This window comes from Ptychodera flava, chromosome 7 (assembly GCF_041260155.1).
Source record: "Ptychodera flava strain L36383 chromosome 7, AS_Pfla_20210202, whole genome shotgun sequence".
In the NCBI taxonomy this organism is placed as follows: domain Eukaryota; kingdom Metazoa; phylum Hemichordata; class Enteropneusta; family Ptychoderidae; genus Ptychodera; species Ptychodera flava.
This window is the reverse complement of record NC_091934.1, coordinates 42,838,371-42,859,334: the sequence shown is the minus strand read 5'-3', so window position 1 is coordinate 42,859,334 and position 20,964 is coordinate 42,838,371. Positions and strand designations below refer to the sequence as shown.

Here is a 20,964-nt window from a genome sequence, read left to right as displayed (position 1 = left end):
CGGAAGGCTATATCTTATTGATAGATTATCATTATTGACAGCACCCTAAGGTGTCTGCGACAGTTATCCTCTACCTGATTGGCTATTTGAAAAATAATTCAATAAGAACGAGGATTTCCAGCAAACTCATTGGCTAAAGTGAAAAGCTTCTGAGACGCTGCATATTAATAGCTCAAGCTGGTCAGAGTGTTGGTCGGGCTGCATAATAGTATGATAATGACCCTTTGACTGCAAAAGTTTATGTATGATGCCTGTCAGACCCCAGGGAGGTCACTTGGCATGATGCCAGACGTATTGTGGGACAAAGGACAACGATGAGCACATTAATCACAAAATCCTCACAGCACATGCACTTAATGACTTACATGACACAACACGGTATCGACAAACTGCTACATATGGCAACCCATTTCGATGATCAAATACTGTTCTATTTTTATCACGACACCGTAATTCATTGACAAAGGACACACTAAAAAACCTGTATAATCAAACCACCTTGAGAGCTATACTGGCATGGGAATAACGACGGCTGATGTCAACTGGATCAAGACCCGTCGAGTATGATCTACAGAACAATTTACAGTCCGTACAAGCTGAGGTTATGCCATTGCTAAATCTTGCTGAAATACGAATACTCATTTTAGATATGCGTATATACCGTGTTTACAGTTCAGGGATACATTGCCGCCAGTAGGTTTTTGTTCATTTCTATTTTAAGTTCTCCTTTATTTATTTGTTCACATTACCCTGTTGTGTATTCGTCAGGTTGGTGCACACTCTCCAGCGTATAAGCTGTAACATGCTCAACTATTGACATCCATTAATGTGAACATCTACCTGATGCGTCGACGCATGCGTAAATAGTTCAGTTTTGACTAATAAAGATCGTACGAACGAATTTAGGAATGCACCACTGTGGTCATAACTGTTATCAGCCTTTGTCAGCGGAGGAATTCTCCTGGTGAATCACATCCCTAGCAAACAGGTAAGAATGTCATTAATATCGTTCAAATATCTGCTGTACGCTATTTGGTATCTCAGTGATCTAATACACTGTTTGTACGTACGAAAGAGTTACTGAGGCCAGGTCAGCCGTATGATCTTCATAAAAGGTAGGAATATTCCACAGTAAATGATAGGTTTATCGATACCAGTGAATTTTGCGACGTCATGCCCTCAGATTATTACTACTGATAATGTGTCCGATTGATAATTATTGTGGCCTAAGATGTTTTCTATGTCTACAAATTCACTGGCGTGGCCAAAACTGTCAAATGGTCGCAAAAATGTATCCGACCCACAATGGACTCAAGCAAACTTTGTACAAAATCATGTACTCGGCTTCATCTCGACATTATGTCGTGCAAAGTTTGCTTTCATTCGATGGGCCGGGAGGGTTATGATTGCTTGTATAATTTGAAATTTGCGATAAGTGCAGCGCGTTTTTTTTTCAATTCAAATATAGGAAATGTCTGCTGTGTGGAATTCGTGATGAGCTTTGTGGGCAAGCGACTTGTCGTTGCTAGAAAATTTAAAATGCAAAATACACGCGGTTAACACGGCGTCAACACAGTACAAATATATTGTGTACTTTTGAATCACTGTAGTTTATGTAAGTGTCAAAACCTGTGGAGCCCTCTTCCCCCACGTGGTTATGTAAACAAGATCACGATTAGTAGAAAGAATATTGGTAATAAAACAAATAATGGTCTCAAAATTTCAGCGCCAGTCAATACAAGTCATTGTATTAAGCCATAGATTGAACGTACATCGGAGTACACTGTAATTATAATTCCACACACAGACACAGCATTTGTCGGTAACATAAGATTGTGTCACCCTTGATAATGCTAAAATTTGTGGAAAATAAAATAGATTTAATTACCAGAACTTGTCAACCGTCAGTCGCTTTTATTGCGACTGCTGAACCAACAGTTGTCACGCTAAAACCATATTGTCATACCGTCAAGAATTATTACTGGTAAATGGACAACAGGAAAAAAAATCGCTGTATTTTGTCCTATTTGAGTGCTTTTTGTATGTTGAGCACCTGTATCTGTAAGTGAACACTGAAGATACATTCTCTTTCTTGCTGAAAATAAAAACAAGGGGTCACGGTGCAAAGCTGAGAATGAGAGAAATAATTCCTTAGATTTTACCGATATTTTAATTCAAAATGGCCCCATACCTTTGTTACGAAATGGGGGAAAAATGTGAATTTTGGATTTTCACAAAAGAAAAACGAGATAGCTTAAAATTAATTTACCCTTAGGCTTCAAAGTGAGTCAATACACGCAGCAACTAGGAAAGTATCGTAAAAAATTCGAGTTTCTAAAAATGTGACCCCAATATAGACGATATGGACCCCGATTTGTGACGAAAATATTGACCTTAGGGCATGCGGAATAAATTTATTGTTCCTCGAAATCGACGCTTCTACTTTTAGCAAATTACTGAGGATTCTTTCAATTTAGGCAAATATATACCTCCGCGTTGTCCGTTTAGGCTCAGTCTTGAGTTGAAGCGTCCGTGGGACTTCGAATGAGACTTTTCAATGGATTCAGAGCAGAACTACGTACCTGCAGCAAGTTACATGTGACTCTGTGTTTATAAAAACAGATTGGCATCAGTATGTATACGTTGTGTTATGGTTTGTTTAGCCAAAGTGCTGTCCTAATTAACTTAAGTCTCTACGATCAACTCCATAAGTAATTTAGCAATTCCCTTGTGTGTTCTATCCAGACACTCAAATGAGTCGGTTCTTTTTATCTACAATGTTATCTACAAAACTTGTGTGCAACGTACACAAAGTAAACGTAATGTATATGAGATCGTCCAGTCACCATGTTTTTGTTGTATATAGCGTTAGTATTTGTACAACAGGAGTCGACGTTTAGCAGTAATAGCTCTGTTTTGTGAAGTTTAGTACAACAAGAGTATTAATTGGACTACCAGCATTTGAAGTGACTACCGCCAAGTAGTTCCAAAGACATTGCTCAGCGGTAGTCCGGAAGATAACATTCAGAAGTTGTCCTTCTGCAGCAAATTCAACACGAAGTTTGTCATATTCAATGGGTTTTCTGCTGCGGTTTTCAGGCTTTCATCTATCGGTGAATGAAAAAGGAAAAAGCTGAAATCTTGGACCGCGCCTTGCGGATTTGAGGCTGTTAAGGATACAATACCCAAGCAATTGTTTTAATTTGAGGACCTTTTTAGTTGTGTATATTTTTAGTTTTATTGTTTTCTCCTAGGAGTGTGCGGAAATATTCAGAGTAAGTCCTATCAACACTGCCTGCATATGTAATGCCTCTAATATTGTGGACAGTTTGTAAAATCTGGGCTGAAAGTTATCAGTAACAATGTAACCGGTGGGAGATTTTCCTGGTTGGTAAATAAATTAAAATTAATTTCTCTCTCTACCTCTGTAGCTTTGCCAAAATTATCCTAGGAACAATAATGGTTTTCTTTCTGGCCTAAGTTTGTGACTTTGCTACTTTCAGGTACATACAAAGGGATGTTTGAGACTCACTTTCGTAAAGATATGCCTGGAACTGTTATTCGTATGTATGTCATCAACTTTTCAAATTGAAATATTCGGATAAGAAGATCTCTGAACGCCTATGATGCGATGGGAAAGGAAATCATGATGGTTTATTGTAACCTGATAAACCCAATAAAATTTGTGTTTTTGTTACATGTTAGGGAATGTCGCTGATCAAACCTCGCACACGTATTACCTGCACACAGGCAAGTCGCTTGTTGCCATGTTTACAGGAAAAGACTGCTCCGTTTCAGTAAAGGTGACGTGAAACTGAGACGGTTATTTGTCCGTACCACAAGAACCATTACATACTGTTTCACACGATGTTAATTTTCATATTTTAAGGATGCTTGACAGATGCACCAAATGCTATTGGGAAGAAAATTTTATTAAAAGTTGGAAAATTTGAACGAAAACGTGAATGTAAGCCAGATTAACTAATGCAGTGTCATTGTCACTACGGTTTTGGCGGCTCACTATTTGTATTTTGTCCGGTGAGACAGTGATCGGCTATAAGACAAGAATTACTTTCAGTCATACAATTTCAATAATATGCATAGCGTCTCTTATTTCAATCTTTTACGAGATATATTTTACAATGTTTTTTCAAGAAAGGGAGTCTTAACTGTGATTTAATGAACCGAATCAACGATAACTACGCATCTTTGTGACCTAATGACGTCATTAATATCTAATTTATTTCTCTGATTTGTTCCTGACCAAGGAATTTGAATCACTTACTCGGCTTAGTTTCCATGAACCCCAAAAAAACACTTCTTCGACGAGAAAAGAAAGTTGTGTAATTTTGTCTGCATGTAAATATGGAATTAAAATTATTTCGTCTTTTCCAGTTGGGTCGTTTCAAGTCACTTTGGGGAACGTATGGTTTGGCATCACGTTGTTTTCATGTCTGACTATCATGACGTCATGCACAATAGCATCTCCGCCTATGAGGTAGTACGTGCATCCAAATTGAAAGACTTCAAGTTTTGGTCAAACTTGCTGTGAGGATATTTTAAACCATTCTCTTTCGAAATCAAGAATAAAAATCAGGGGTCACAGTGCAAAATTTGGTACGAGATAAACAAACTATACCCAATGTTTACTGCGCTTCACATTCAAAATGGCCACCATCCCTCTGTTAATCTATGGGGGAAATTTATTAAATTAAAATTAAACTGTTAAAAAAATTATCTTCACTACAAGAGCTTCAAATTAGCCCACAAGTGGTCGGCTAAGACAGAATTGTAATTGTTTAAGAGTTCGAATACGTCCCTGTGGTGCATGCAACCTGAACAGATAAAGTAATCCATAGTAATGTAAGATTTATTCAGTCATATACTGGGGAGGGAGTTCCATACATTTTAATATGATTTGTTTTACCAGAGCACTGTGCCTCAACTTCCTGTGGCCAATATCAGCAAAAATCATGAAGATCAGCTTCGTTTTGTTTCTTTAGAGTATGGATCATTTTGAGATGTATAAAACTACTAGTATAATAAATGTATATAATATAAATGAGTTACTACCTCCAGTTGTAAACAGAATCCTGGCCACTAAAAATTTATTGAATCCCCCGTGGTATGCAATTTGTGATTCATCAACAATGATAAGATGTGATACGGAAGATAACATCAAACCCGTGCTCCATGACAGGGAATTGATCATACCCAGGCTTACAGTATTTCCTATAAAGGGACGGCTGTCAAAATCTTCAGGCGCCACAGCCCGACGTTAACTCTCCCTGCAAGGAATCTGTAGTGACTGTCACAGTGTTTGATATGAGTGAGGGCTTACGGATGTGAATTATGACTTTGATGTCCCGGATATTTGTTGATCTTTAGATGCAACCCAACGTGATGGGGATTTGTTTCTACTAGTAAAACTTGCCCTAACTGTATGGAAATACGAATATTATATCAACACCCCCCCCCCCTCCCCGTACTCCCTATAATCTATACAATCAGGTCAGGACAGATGCAAAATTTAGGGACCCAGCACCTTTAAACGGCCTTGGAAAATGTTAAATAGCACCGAAACTATTGAAAACTCGAGACTGTATCATATTGCTTTATCTGGCACGAATTAAGTGTAATTGATTACAATTTATGAATTTGTAACCAATTTGATATAAAAACATATGCAGGCTGTACAATACATACATGTATTATGCTGTCGTACTGTAGAGTATTTCCATGTGTGACACATGTCATCTATGTACGTTTCTGTGTGTATATTTCAGCTTTTACCAGCACAAAGGTCGCAAAACTACGGGGCTACCTGTCTCATCACTTTAACATTAAAGTGCGTATGTAGATTCCCAAAAGCGTTAAAAGTTGACGCATGTGCAGATTGATTTTCCTGATCATTGAAGCAAAGCTGATGCAAACTCGACATTAATAGGACATGAGCGATCACCAGTCAATTCAAGCAGGTTAGTTCTATGATCAACCTTTGCAGTACGGCCTATACGTGAGATCTGATATCGATTCGATGGCTTGGATGATATCACTGGCTTTAAGAAGGGGACAGTTATAAATCACGATCATTCATGAACGGTGACTCGGTGACTCAGTGTCATGATCAGAGTTCACCACCAAGGTAAGTGACTTTGTAAAAATCAGTGATGCTCTGGGCACTAAAGTCAGAGTAACTATATAATCACCACTGACTGATGCGAACATCTTGAACTCTTTCACCAGCATGATTTTCAGGGAATTTGAATTGGACAGGTTAAATGAAAACGACAACTCTAAAAGAGGGATTTGGTTAGTACATTGAGTAATAGAATATCTCACTTCTGTAGCTTTTGTGGTCTGATAAAGGTACAGTGCAACAAACATGATCATTGACGACGTCGACTGGCAAAATCTGCGAACAGCGCATGCACATTGAGGTCCAAGGTAATAAATCTCGTTTTGATCAAACCACAGTCCCGACTCGGAGGCCCTGGACTGCGATCAAACAATTACTAAGCCAAATCAGAAGTATACATATAAATTCGCGTGAATAACTCAGGATTAGTAGACCCGCTAAAATGATGATTTAATTTTTCCTCAACACAGTTTAAACACAATTAAAAATTTGAAAATGTAATTTATGCGGTCAGTCCGTTCAATGAAGTAATTTAGCTGAGTACGACGGATCTTGAACGGATGGATGTACGTACATCTGTTATCACTGCGCGTAACGTTTGGTTTTTGACAATTGTTTGTCAAATCCCAGTGATTGAACATGATACTCCGCTATGCGCTAGATAAATGTGAGGCGGCTGACAACGGACACGTCAACCCATGAAAAAAATGACTGCCAAGTCATCGCAGAACGCCAAATGTAATAATTATTGAAGAAAATGATATTATTATTGGCTAATGGGAAGGTTGAAATAAATAATGTGAGTGACATGTATTACGGTTAACATTTCAGGTAAATGCATTTATGGATCATGAGAAACAGTGGCACCTAGTTTTTGTCCGATCTGTACTGGATGTACAAAAATTAACATCACTATGCCGGTTTTTGTATAGGGATTATTTATTTCAGGGACAAAACAGCTGGTTAGAGAAGACTCTAATTAAAAAGTTTTAAAATATTTGAATGGTAACATACAATAGATACTTTCACTACACAAATGTTTTATATTGGCTAGGAAAAAGACGACCGGGCATCACAGTTCTTTGCATGTCGAGAAATATGTGGTGCACCATAATTTTTATCTTCACACCACAATGGCAATGTGTAGCTAATATTACACCACGAGACACCTCCTTTAGGCATTGTCCATTACCCACGATGCATTTGGCCTTTTGCTTCTTTGTCCATTCTGCAAGTACATCTGATGAAGGAGACTGTTGTCTCCGAAAGCTAATGTCATACTAAAAAAGTTGATCTACAGTGTGCTACCCTCAACAATATTCACAAGATTTAGTCAAGATCAACACGGCTCTATTGAAACTTTACCACGAGAATAGATAAAGCTACAAATCCGAGCAGAGACATGAGTGAAGGTACGTTGTGCCCAGCAACTTTAAGGGCTTGACACGTCCACATAGCACTTGTAAGAGTGAGACGTATTTAAATTGGGACATCACTCGAGAGGTGAAAAATAAACACGATCACCATAAATATTGAAATGACTTTTCCGTGTTGTAAATCATAGTCCTCCAAATCTCGTTTGTGGATTAGAATCCTGACTCTTCCAGTTCACGTGATCACATCTATGGATTATAAGAGATTCTCTTTCTGATATTCAAGATTCATATCCGTGCACCGCAATGCAACTTGGGTTCGTTTCACACAGATACCTGCCATTTCTAAAGCCAAGAACTCTGATCTTCGGCGATGTGTGTTCCCGCTTTATCAATGCAATGCTGTCACATTGTATGATTTATCCTCGTCATATGATGGAAAAGTTGCAGAGTTCAAAGTTCAACCATAATATGTGACTCGTAATAGAGATTTTTTTTAAAGAAAAAATCAAATGAAAATATGATTTGTCTTATTAAAGATAGAATGCGCCTCGTAAACGAATATCGAGACTTTCAGATGTTGAACTACTTGGCTGGTATGCTGTTTGTATCTTCACTGCTTTGTCATTTGCTAAATTCCAAAATTCAATTTTTCGACATAGAATTAGCTTAAGGATAAAAGCCGTTTTGAATTTCAGATATCTATTTGTAAGTTTAAAGTAATTTGTTTCTCTCGTACTTATATTTGCACCGTGACCCAGTGTTCTCGATTTTTACCATTACTACATTGTCGATCTTTTTGACATCCATCAACTACTCCTCTCTGTTGGATTGTATCTAGAGCCCAGTGAAAAAAGGAAGACGTACAAATTTATTGTTGCTAGTTGTGTCATTAGAAAATGAATGAATAAAACGAATATGTCCTTTCAGAGACTCACATTAAATAACCACAACATCCTCATCATTAACTCGCATTTCACTCTTCATTTTCGCATAGAATGATTAGCCTGGCTTTTCCAAGCCCTGTAAAAATGATGATCCCATAATTAGCATGTATATCAGTCTTCTTTGACGTAGTGCTTTTGAATCATTGGATCTAGTTTCAGCATTACCCTGGACTTACACTTTGACCCCTTACGTCAATCTAATAGGGTTGTTGGTCATTTTAGCTTATCAACTTCACTTCATATTTTTGTACCTTTCGACCCTTCGATAATATTAAGGAAGTTGGGGTCCGACATATACTTAGGGACCGTTCAGTTTTTACGGCCGGGGGGCCCCGGCATAATCCAGGAGGGGTCATCGTAATTTTGGAATCCGCAAAGTGGGGGAATCATCCCTTTTTCACTGGTAGGAAAGGGGGGTCACCACATTTTCAAAAACATAATACCTACAATAAAGTTCACTTTATGCCATGGCCATGATCGACCCTCTTTACCGCGGGCCACCTTCCGCGGCCCACTACAATAAATTGACTTTATGTAATGGCCCGTGACCCTCTTAACGGGCAGACGCCTTTGGTGCCCCACTCCAATTAGGTTTAATTCATGCAATGGCCATGATCGACCCTCTTTACCGGCGGGCCGCCTTCGGCGCCCACTACAATAAATAGGTTTACTTCATGCAATGGCCATGATCGACGTGTGGCCCATGACCCTCTTTTACCGGCAGGCCCAGACTTTGCAAACCCACTACAATAAGCAGCGGGCTGCCTTCGGCGGCCAACTCATATTACAGTAGTATCTGGTTAAGTGCCTATCTCATCTTTGAAAGACCATTTACATGCTCGCGACCCTGAATGGTAGCACTGAGATAAAAAGGGGAATTTGCATAACAGTGTGATGGACATAAGTTGTCTATGGAAATGAAGTTATAAATTGCCTTACAGTTGTCCTAATTAACAGACATTTGCATGGATGTGGCTGAGAAGTTTGTGCACTGGCATCTCTGCTACACGGATAAAGTGCGCCGCGTACCGGAGTTCAAATCCAAACCGTGCGGGTAAATTTGACATATGGGTTTTGGTTATTTTTCAGCCATGGGGGGGGGGGGGGTCATCAAATTTTTTCGTCTGACAAAGGGGGGGTCATCTTTTTTTCACAAAAAATGCAGGGGTCTATATTTTTTTGAAAACCGGCGACAAGATTTTGCCGCCCCCCCCCCAGGCCGTAAAAACTGAACGGTCCCTTACTATTTGAGCGAAAAATATTCGCAGACTTTTGAATAACGTGTATCATCACCATTTCTAGATAAGGAGTATTACAAGATTATTCGCAGTCACTTTTACTTAGCAAAAATGCTGAACTGTACATAAATGTGAAGGGTGTGTATTGTAATATCGAACAAGTGGTTTTGTGAAAATCTATAGCTTAGATACAATTCAATTCTACGATCGTTATGTAAACTGTCCTTATACAATTGACGTATTTGATAGGATATTTCATATACAGCAAACAAACGAATAGAGTTAATTATGCAGACAGATGTAACATATAGAAAAACATAAATGTTAGATAGATTAGAAGAAGACATATAACGATTGTAATTCCCTATTATTACATGACTGGAAGCTTTCAGAAAAAAAGCTGAAAAAATATTATTGTTTTTACAGAATTTTTAAGAACTTCATGAGCACTAATTATTATACCGTGAAGGGCCCCAGTTGAAGTTCAACTGTCAGTCTCGATTCGCTGAGCTATGTAGATATTTTACGTATTTGTCATAGACTCCCCATACTGTCACGGTTAAGTGTAATGATGTTCACTTCTGCACGCCCCGGAAATTAAAAGATTAATTCAGAAAGAATAAGCCAAATACATTAAGCCCCCTTTATTACAAGCGGTTGTTTTCAAGCATAAGTGTCGGTTTTCACTGTCATCGTAGAAAATAGGATTTATTGACACGTCTCGTATTCTTTCATGGTTTTTATTAACTGTCCTATCCCCAAGGTCTGTTTACTCCATTGGCTCGCAAAGATGTCGCTGCGGGCAACGAGATTGTAATTGCTGTCGACAACTGAAAATGATTTGCTCAAGGCTCAATAAATACCTAACCTTGAGTTACCACCGTTTGTATGTGGAATGTTGAACAAGGGACTCTCATATGAGAAACCTTCGGGAAACAATAGAGTGGAATGATGTTATTGAACCACCCTACAAGCATATGGCCTTCTAACGACGCCATCTACGGAAATGATGACAAAAATCTTGTGGGTTGCAAGCTCTTGCCTCTCCGCAACGAATATATTTTGAAAGCGATGATCAGAGAGTTGCCATGCTGGTGTTAATACACCGCCAGGGTCAGTGATTTAGTGTTTTTTACATCTACATAGATAAAAACTGTGAAACCTTGCTCATTAAATAATATCATTTAGCTGCACAAATATAACACAATAATAGGATTGAATGTGTAATGTTGATTTTTTTCCTTTGTCATGTTCCGTCATTTGCCATTTTCGTCGGTGTTTACTTTATATCAAGCTAATGTGAAATGATTTTCCATCAAAACATTAATATTTCGTACCTCAGAATGGGTGCAACATCGGTCAAAAATAAAAATCGGCTGTCCCCTCACTGGAATCGCGATTTATAACTTTAAGGAATATGTAAACCATCGCATTTCGTCGAATATTTTACTACGGGGTGAAATGATTTGATGACAAAATGTTGCAATGTTGCCTGAAAATATTCGTAGATACAGTGGTACCAGCAAAAAGGAATTTGTTTTCCATTTTTCATCATTACGTAACATTCATGGTATTTTATGAACGAATTGTCTGTTGTCCATCTGTATGCTCGGCAACCTGTAAAACCCACTGCTTGTCAAGTACACTATAATGACGTGTAAATCAACGTCACGATGTCAGGAAAGTCGCTGACAGAGTTTCTGAAATCACGCAGACGTCACAACATGCGTGTTTACTGAGAACAGCAAAACATAAACTAGACCCCTCGACATGTGACGTAGATGGCTTGAGGCTGCTTCGTACGTTGGCAAAAGGCAGGCACGTAATAACGCAGCAATATATTTAATCCGAAGCACTTCAAAATGAATACACAATAGTTTTTGCATAGTCCGCTGTCAGACCCATGGGCTCGTTTAGCTTTAATGCAATATTTCAAAATTTTAGTTCTTGAATATTTCACTTGAAAGACATTCAATCTTTCGATAATATAATGTTATTAAATTATCACGCAGGTAGATTGATTTAGTAATACTTAATTATGATTTAGTAATACCCATGGCCACTTTACTGTTGATCTAGCCTACTTGATGAAATCATAAATTCTGCTTGTATAAAGACAAAACAGACCATGCCAAAGGTTGTAAATGAGAGTTTATAATCGACACTTTTAATGTGTTAAAAATGGAGACACAAGATACTACTTCTATTCATTAAAGCTATGTGATAATTAGTTTTTTGAGACAACACACTTTTATGAGATCACTGCTGTAGCATCACCCAAACTTGCGTGTCTCATATGTCTGGGGCAATAGACCTTTTCCCGGTTATCCCACAATGCATTGCGGTGACTTTATCAAACACCGAATATAAGCTCAAAACAGCGAAAACATGCAGATTTGTTTTGTACAACGGATTGTTATAGAAGAATGACACAAATTTGCAATACCAAATAATGCCCCGTGTATAATCTAACCATCAGCGACGAAAATATGAGTCAGGGTGTAATCTGCCATAGAGTTCTATGAGTAACGTACCCTGCGTGTACCCTACGGCTAAAAAGTTCTATGCGTAACGTTCGCTTTGTATACCCTGGCGCGCACTGCATCATGGAACCGGTAAAAGAACTATTGAAATAAACAAGACTTGTACACGGACTAGTGCACGGTAATGTTACATTGTATCTCAATCTAGAACACAGGGTGTCAATCGTAAACTCTCATTTACAACCCCAGATAGAGCTAGTTTTGCTTTTGTACAAACAGAATTTATGACTGCATCAAGAGGGCTTAATCAACAGTAAAGAGGCCACGGGTGTATGTTTTAGTAAAACTCAATTATGATTTAGTAATACTTAATTATGTTAATGAACATGTTACGGTTTTATGACTGCGATAAATGTACAAGTAGTTTACCGTGTATCGCCATACCGATGACTGTGTAACATGTTGCACTTTATATCACGGGCCATATATTATTTGCCATTTGTCTATAATACTTGTTTTTAATTATTTCCATTTCCGTAGCCCCGGTCATCGACATCGCAATGATTGTTCACGTAAAGACAAGGTCACGAAGAAATAAACCATCGAATTTTGATTAATTTTCTATAAGCTACGCGGACAACATCGTACATGTTCAGAAACTGCCGCAACATCAGTAAAATAATTTGATATCATTGTCCTCTAAATTAGTAGACCAACTTGATCACATGACTACACTCATTATAATGGAATGTGTTCACGGATTCCTGCTTTAAGCCACTTGAAGTCAGTAAGAAAGTTAGTATTTCACCAGTTCTAACTTTTGTGGTACATTGCATCACCTTGTTCTGTTTATAACGTGTAGATTCTTGATTTACTCCGAAAATCGTGTCGAAATGCCTGGTTTATATTGCCAACACAGTCTGATATAGTATTTATGTCCGGTTTTATTGTTACAATGGAATTCCAGTCGGGACTGCAATTTTCGGTACCTTAAATGCAATTTTGCTATCTCAATGAATCATGAAGGTGTCAGACGGTCGACCATATTTTCAATATGGTGGATTTCTACAAGTAGAACACACAAGATTACCGTAGAATCAAAAGTGTAGTTTTAGGTTATACGGGAATTTAAAGCCAGAAATACCTAAAAAAGATGAAAAGATGAATGAGGTTTCAAAAAACAAACAGAATATTTTTGCCATGACAGCAATTACATTTGTGTTTGTGTTGAAAGTACTTGTGAGATCACTATCTCAAACTCTTGTTGTGGTGAGAAGTCGATCTTTTACCCACAATGCATTTCAGTACCATCTAGTTTGCCCCTCTCCCCCCCCCCTCCCCTACAAAGACAAAAAGCTATTTAAGGTAGCGATAACTCATTCATCATCAATTTTATTGCATTGTCAGTGTAAGGAAATACATTGTATTTCAACGTGCTTTAGGAAGAAGTCGAGGAATATGAACTTGAGACCAAAAATTGAAAACAACGCCACAAGTTGCAGCTGTTGTTCCAACAGAGAGAAAAAACAGGCCGTAAAGGAATAAACTATTCACCTCCTGTGTTTTGCGGTTATCCTAACACATTTATGCTACAATTTGCGAAAATTTGCAGGCAAAACCCTGAAATTAAGACTAATGGAGACTGATGCATGGCCGTCATAAGACGGGTTTTCACCAGTTATATGATGATTATGCAATTACATAGGACCCTCCGAGGAGCTTGACAGAGGCCTTGAATCCAAATATTGTATTTCGCAGTATACTGAATTCTAGTTTAGTGTATTACAATAAACACTTTATAAGATTCAATTTGTCACCTAATATCTGTATTACAACAGAGTAGACTTATAAATAATATATGGTAACTTGATTCCAGGTTTCTAAAAGGGTATATATAGATCGGAAATTATCTTGTTAAGGAATAAGTCCATATCCGTGACAAACAATCGAGATGACAGATCAGAATTCAGTCACACACAGAGTACAGTGTTACAACGGAATCCACAAAGGTATGGTCAGATTAAGGAAATATGTTCCTTGAAAATTTAAGAATCCAATTCTTTTTCCTCGAGTCATATGTTTAATTTTCGGTTCAACAAAATGATCAGAGAATCATAAAATTGAAAACAATAATAAATGTACTTCTCAAGAAAGTCCATAACTGGGACATCAATTACGTGTGCACGAAGCGCATATCCAAATTTAGCAGCCTTCGATCAGTTATTCGTAATGCAGAGGTTTGGATCAGAATTATAGGCTTTTTAAATTGATCTCATTTACGGTATGCGCGTCAGAATCATCCGCTATAGTGATTAGGTAAAGACAGGAGCCATGAAATTTTAATGGAACGAAAAGCATTACGACGAATTACTGTCAATATCGATAACTATTCTACTAAAGTTATGATTTATTAATATTACTTATTTTCAGGAATCTGACATATTCTTTTCAACAATTCAATAAAACGTGATTGTATATACATGTAACTTTATATATATTTGCCTGAATACATGGGTTTATGTGCCCGAGAGCAGGTGACAATTTGCCCGACGCCAGGAGGGCAAATCGTCTCCTGCTGCGAAGGCAAATAAACTCATGTATTCAGGCAATAATATTATTATTACATTCCTCTTTACAGTTCATGCTACATGACATTTAGTTACATGCAGGGCATTTTCAAACAATGTTACCATTATCGACCACCATCAACAAAATTTTAACGAAAGTTAAAGGCAGAGCCTCCCTTTAAAAGGACGCGAAGTTATGGCGGCGTTCATTGTGTAAGTGGACACCAAACAGGCAACACGCGGGCACACGCTCCAGAAAATGCTACTTTTTAGTTTTCCCCCGCCGCAAAAACGCAGACAGACTGCCAAGCGGTCAGCGCGAAGTTGCTGCCGATCGAACTCTGTGGTTATATTCAAAGTCTAACGCGACTGGAAGACAATTTTTTAGGAAATTCGAGCGTTTGTGGTGGGGAATCAATGACCATTGGCGATTTAAACCGACTGTCAATCAAACGCTTGTATAAACTCTGTTTGCAGGATTAGCAAAAGGTGACAAAAAGATTGAGATCAGTTTGTGTAATTAATGTTATAGAAATCAAACATTTTACTGGCCAGGTATTTGACTGGGAGGAGAACTCCACTAATGCGAGAATCTGGGATTGAAAAGTGCAGCTTTAAAAATAACAGTGCGCGCATGGATATTTTACATTTAGCGTTAAGCGTCTACTTTGACGTCGAAAATGTCAAAGGGCGCCGGCTTCACTGGACTGGGTAACCATGGAAACCGGTCAGTACATCGTTCACCGGCCCGCTAACTCCCCGGATGTTCCTATTCAATCAATGCATTGACTTAAATCGCATCGAGGCATGTAATAAAGTACAAACGTGCAACCAGATAGTGATTTTAAGGTAGAACGCACCTCAGAGACAGAAATTCGGGCTTTCAAATCACATCAATTCTCTTCTCGGATCTACCACTTGTGGTGGTTCATTTTAAAGCTGTTTCAAATATTCTAAAATTAAGGTGGCGAATTTCTTAAGCAAATAGCGATTATTTTGTTGTTTTTGTTTTGTTGTTGTTTTTTGAATAAAGATATGTTTTATTTTTTAATATTTATAGTACAGCGTCTCAGACAGAAGATCGTTTGCAACGCCAGTTGTTATGTTTATGGACTACTGACAGTCTCCCGTTGTGAACCCTTATCTTGAAGCAACTGATTAGGGAACGAGTTATGAAATCTGATATTCCTTACAAACCTAAAGATGCCCAATTTTTTCGGAAATGTAAAAACAAATATTCTCTTGGTTTTGTGGGTTTAGAAGAACCTGAGTCACTTTGTTGATGGTACATACCGTGATGCTTTTCTAACTCAGCTTCATGAAATATTCAGTGCACACTTTAATGTTCCGTGCATAGGCGCATTAAATTCACTCACTGTAAACATTATAATTTCAAGCTTTCCTGGGGAAACAAAAGCTTGCCAAACAGATGAATTAGGCCAACAAGGTTTTACATTTGTTTTTCAAAGTGTTATACGTTTTATTTTGTAGAATTTTGTAAGGCTACATGGTGTTTTTGTAAGTGTTTTAGGGAAACTGAAAGCCTGAACATGAATAGTAATCAATAACTTAATAGAAAAATAGGCTCATGTGTTCTCTAATAAATATTCTTTTCGTATTTCTAAATGTTTCCCGGGTGACGGTATATATCCTTTCTTTCTCAACAATTACGTTCATAAATCTATTCAACATGCTTGATACGGTCAAAGTATTGATTTTGAATTCACAAGGAAAACAAGCTATATCGGACAAGACTATGCATAATGCCAAGCTATTTTGCGACACGGTGTTTTAAAATTCACTGTCATTCAAGCTATTTGATAAACACATTTATTTATCTATTTGTTTGTTTATTTTATTGATACATTTATGTTTGGTCATTGTTTGCTTGTTTATTTATTGGCCTTAAAAAGTCATTTAAAGACAAGTAGGCATTGTTCTCGACAAAGTTCAATATTTTCATAACCGGTGCGTCTTCCCTAACACCGATTTCATCGCCGATAAATCCTGGTTTGGCGATGTACTCCTCTGATTATGTAATGTGCGATTTCCTTTCTGCGAACCGGAGTTTGTTTCTGGTCTATCACCTGAAAATTGCACACCGTGTTTTGTTTTTCCTTCTTGGTGTTTTCGACAGTCTGCACACCAGAGTGCCCCCCCCCAAAAGAACTGCTAACACACCGACAACCTGAATGGTTCATAAAACTGTGTATCATTAAAATTAAGATAGTATGCGCCTCGAAATTGAAAATCTTAAACTTTTCTTCAAACTTTCCTCACGGAAACTTTCAACCATTCTCTTTCAAAACCAAGAATACAAATTGGGGTCACCTTGCAAATGTTGGTAATATGGAAACAAATTACCTCATTTCTTCCGATATTTGAAATTCAAAATGGTCGCCATCCCTGTGTTCACTCTATTGGGAAAAAAACCTAATTTCCATTTTCACAAAAATAAGCCAGTAAAACCTTTAGTTACTCATGGATCTTCAAAACGAGCCCCACAACTGTTAGACCAAGAAAGAATTGCAAACTTTTGAAACTCCCGATGTCTGTCCCCGAAGCGTATTCTATCGTAAGAGACTATGCGTTGAGCTGCCTTCCCTTCATGCCTACAATATGAGAATGATAATTCTCTCGCAATTATTAAAACCCTTCCTGATATATATTGAAGTGGTTGGAGAAAGACTCATATAAGCGCAACATTTTCCAATTGTTAAGGACTAGGAACAAAGCTCTGATTTGTTTTGGTCTTATAGTTTTATGCAAAAATCAATGTTGACAAAAGATAACTGGTGTGATGTAAATTTCTTCTTGCATGGATTCAAATTTACTGGAAATATGTATAATAATTTGATCGTTTATGAACTCTTTGAAGGATAAAGGATCAAAGGTGAGCTGTAAGGCCAAATTTTGAGTCACGCTGTAATTTCACGGAAATGTCATTGACAATGACCATACACAAACTAGAAATCTCCCAATTAAAAGAAATGATGCCCTGGTGAGACTTGAGAGCAATGAATGTTTTATGAGATACTATAGAAATTAAACCATCGGAGAATAGATGTCAAAGTCGTCTATTGTTAACGAACAAATTAGATCAACGTGCTCTCTCTCTCTCTCTCTCTCTCTCTCTCTCTCTCTCTCTCTCTCTCTCTCTTTCTCTCTCTCTCTTTCTCTCTCTCTCTCTCTCTCTCTCTCTCTTCTCTCTCTCTCTCTAAGCCTTAATATTTCATCCTTACGACCATGCAATTAAAACCCTGAACATCAAGCTATCGTCCTATGATTTCGACTGACACTGAGTCGAGGGACGGGAGATAGACAGATTAATTAATGTATACTTAACACCTGCCCAACAAATTTACCGAGTTAACCTCGGGAATTTCAATTCAAAATATCACTCGCTATGCCATGGAAAGCCAATTGGATTTCTCATTTAAGGTTCATCGCACTTATCCGGTCATATTCCCTACATTGTATCCAATCCATTACTCGTTTGATTAGGTAGAATGCGCCTAAACAGATATACAGACCCGCCAACGTTTACACTACATTACTGAGCTATCAATGTTGAGGGTTCGTTTCAACTTACAGATTATCTTGTTTTGTCGCGATACATTAACTGGGAAACCAAGTTAATAATGACAAAACTAGTGCACTCCCAGCAGAAGCCCCATTAGTAATTGTATTGGGTTTCACCTACAGAATACATTGCACTATCACAGTCAAGTAGGAAGGCATTACATAAACCTGTACTAACCAACTGACACTTTTTGGCCATTGTCGAACATACAACAATGGTTTTTATTTTATTGGAGGATGTTCTAAGTTAATTTAGCGTAAGGGCTCGTTTAAGGTTGTAGCCTATCCATTGATAATCGGTTATTGTATCATACCAGTATATTGATGTCGCAAATACAGCGATCTGATCGGTCGAGACGTGAAAAGACAGTGGTATAAGCGCGATATGGTTTGAAGACGAGCGAGCTCTCAGTTCGAGAAATTTCACGCCAGAATATAGATCTATAGCATGAATGCATATAGTAGTAGTAAACGAATTCAGCAATAGGTATAGCATATATTAGCAATAAAACCAACTAAGCAATGGCTAAAGCAATCGGGCTTTACCAGTTCACTCCATGTTTATGCACTTGCTAGAACTCGTGCACTGTACGTCGAGAGTTGGTCAACATCTCGTTTTATTGCTTAAATAAATGGTATTCAAGTTACTTTAGTCGTGTTATATCATTTGTTCTACATCCTACGAAACGCTTATTTTCTTCCCGTTGTAGATTTCAAATGGTCCAGCAACAGAGGCACCGACTATACAATTTACAAAGCTTATATTCCATGTATTTTGAATTTTTGTCATTTTTACATTTTGATAGTTCATTCTGCATGAGTACCAACTATATCGACATATAATCAATTATCTATGAACTTTTTTATAATTTCTTACAGATTCCAGATGAAATGAAAATACCATTCATTCCGGTCGTAACATTCCTTCACTTGTTTTCTGTCTCACTAATTGGAGTTTCAAGTTTACCGTCATGTCCAGAGACGTGTGAATGCAAGACAACTGACAAGGGTAAAATGCTTGTCCACTGCAGATACAATACTGACGCTGCTTATTTGACTGATGAAACTCAAGTGTCACAGACAGGTCGCGATGACATCATGGACGCTATAACACATGTGCACCCTAAAGTTGTGCTTCCAACTACCGACTATGAGGGATATCTCGTGAACTATCTCATTGATTGGGCAAGTACCGAAACGGCGTTGGACGGACCGATTATGACGATCGAAGAAAATGAAGTCACAAGTGAGAGTGCTACTTTGGTGGTTTCAGTTGTTGCAAACAATAAAATACCAGGACACAGTTTTCTATATATACTGTTTAAATATCACGTCGCCGGAAGTACGAATGTGATCAAAGACGCCACCAGACTTGAACTGCCTCATGCGCACTCGATCGGAGATCACGTGACAATTAAACACCCCCTGGGTAACCTACACCCAGACTCCCGCTTCATTGTCTGTGCCACAGTGTTTGTGTCAGGTCCCCCAAAACAAGTGAGCAGGCAACGTTGCATTAACTTCAGCACTCGCCCGGGTCAGGAGGAGACGGTGACATCGGTTCATGATAAACACAACCACGCAATTTCAATGAAGATTGAATCGGCTACCATCGTCGGAATTATTGTCATAGCAACATTATACATGGCATACATGATGTCTGAAAAGATTTTTTGTGAACAGAAAAAACGGAATATAGAAGTTTATTTTGTATAAAGGGCATGCTATAAGTCATATATGTACAGGCACAAACGCACACACACATATATAATGATATTATTACAATAAATGTTCTTGAGCGTTTCTTTTTGGGGAGGGGGTATTTTGGTGCATTGCTCCCCCCTTTACTACATATGTCAAATACACGCACACATATGTACATACACACACTTACAAACCTTTTTATTCATTATGAGTGTATTTTTTTTCCTTCATCTTTGACTGCATGTTGTTGAGTCGGTCATTTATGTAGTGATGGTTCTATTTTTCCAAGATGTTTCCAGGCTCACTTTTTTCTCAGTTTTTAAACAACTTTCACGATCTGTTCCGTTCATTTAAGTTTTTACTCTGATGACGTAGGTCTGAGCCCACGAAATGTCGAATAATAAATTAAGTTGGAAGTGGACAACATTCGGTCCAGTATTAGGTGCTGCTCGATATTCTTATAACTTATACAATATTTGATCTTAGACTACCTTCCTAGTTTTAAGGTCTCACTACTTTGTGTTGGCGTCAGGGTGTTGTTCAGGTGGTCTCAAACTAGTTCCTCAGTTTGAAAACGATAAAGCACATATATTCATCAGTTTTATTTCATGAAAACGTTGCAATCTACAATGACGTTTGAAATTATCAATGTTGATAAATGCGAATTGTTAAATAAACGTTCTGAGTGAATATTTAATTTTCGGAACTAAAGCAGGCATTCTCTGTCAATCTTCTAAACTACGGCGGTACATTCAAGCACACATACGTTGCAGTTAACAGGCTAAGCTAACCAAATAATCCATCCGATGAATGCAAAATTGCACAGGGGACTGTTGGTGTGATATGCATATTGGTAGGGGAAAGTGTTACCAAGGAAATGTTATCTGAAATTACTCCTGAAATTATTTATAGTAGAACATGTTAATGGAGC

The 20,964-nt window shown here is 38.0% G+C and overlaps 1 long non-coding RNA gene across 1 annotated transcript; it reads left to right on the top strand.

The window, feature by feature from the left end:
* The first annotated feature begins 677 nt into the window (after positions 1–677).
* Positions 678–20,459, top strand: LOC139137613 (uncharacterized). The gene is made up of 2 exons (XR_011553416.1): positions 678–988; positions 19,209–20,459. It is a non-coding gene; the product is annotated as an uncharacterized lncRNA (long non-coding RNA).
* Positions 20,460–20,964: the final 505 nt, after the last annotated feature.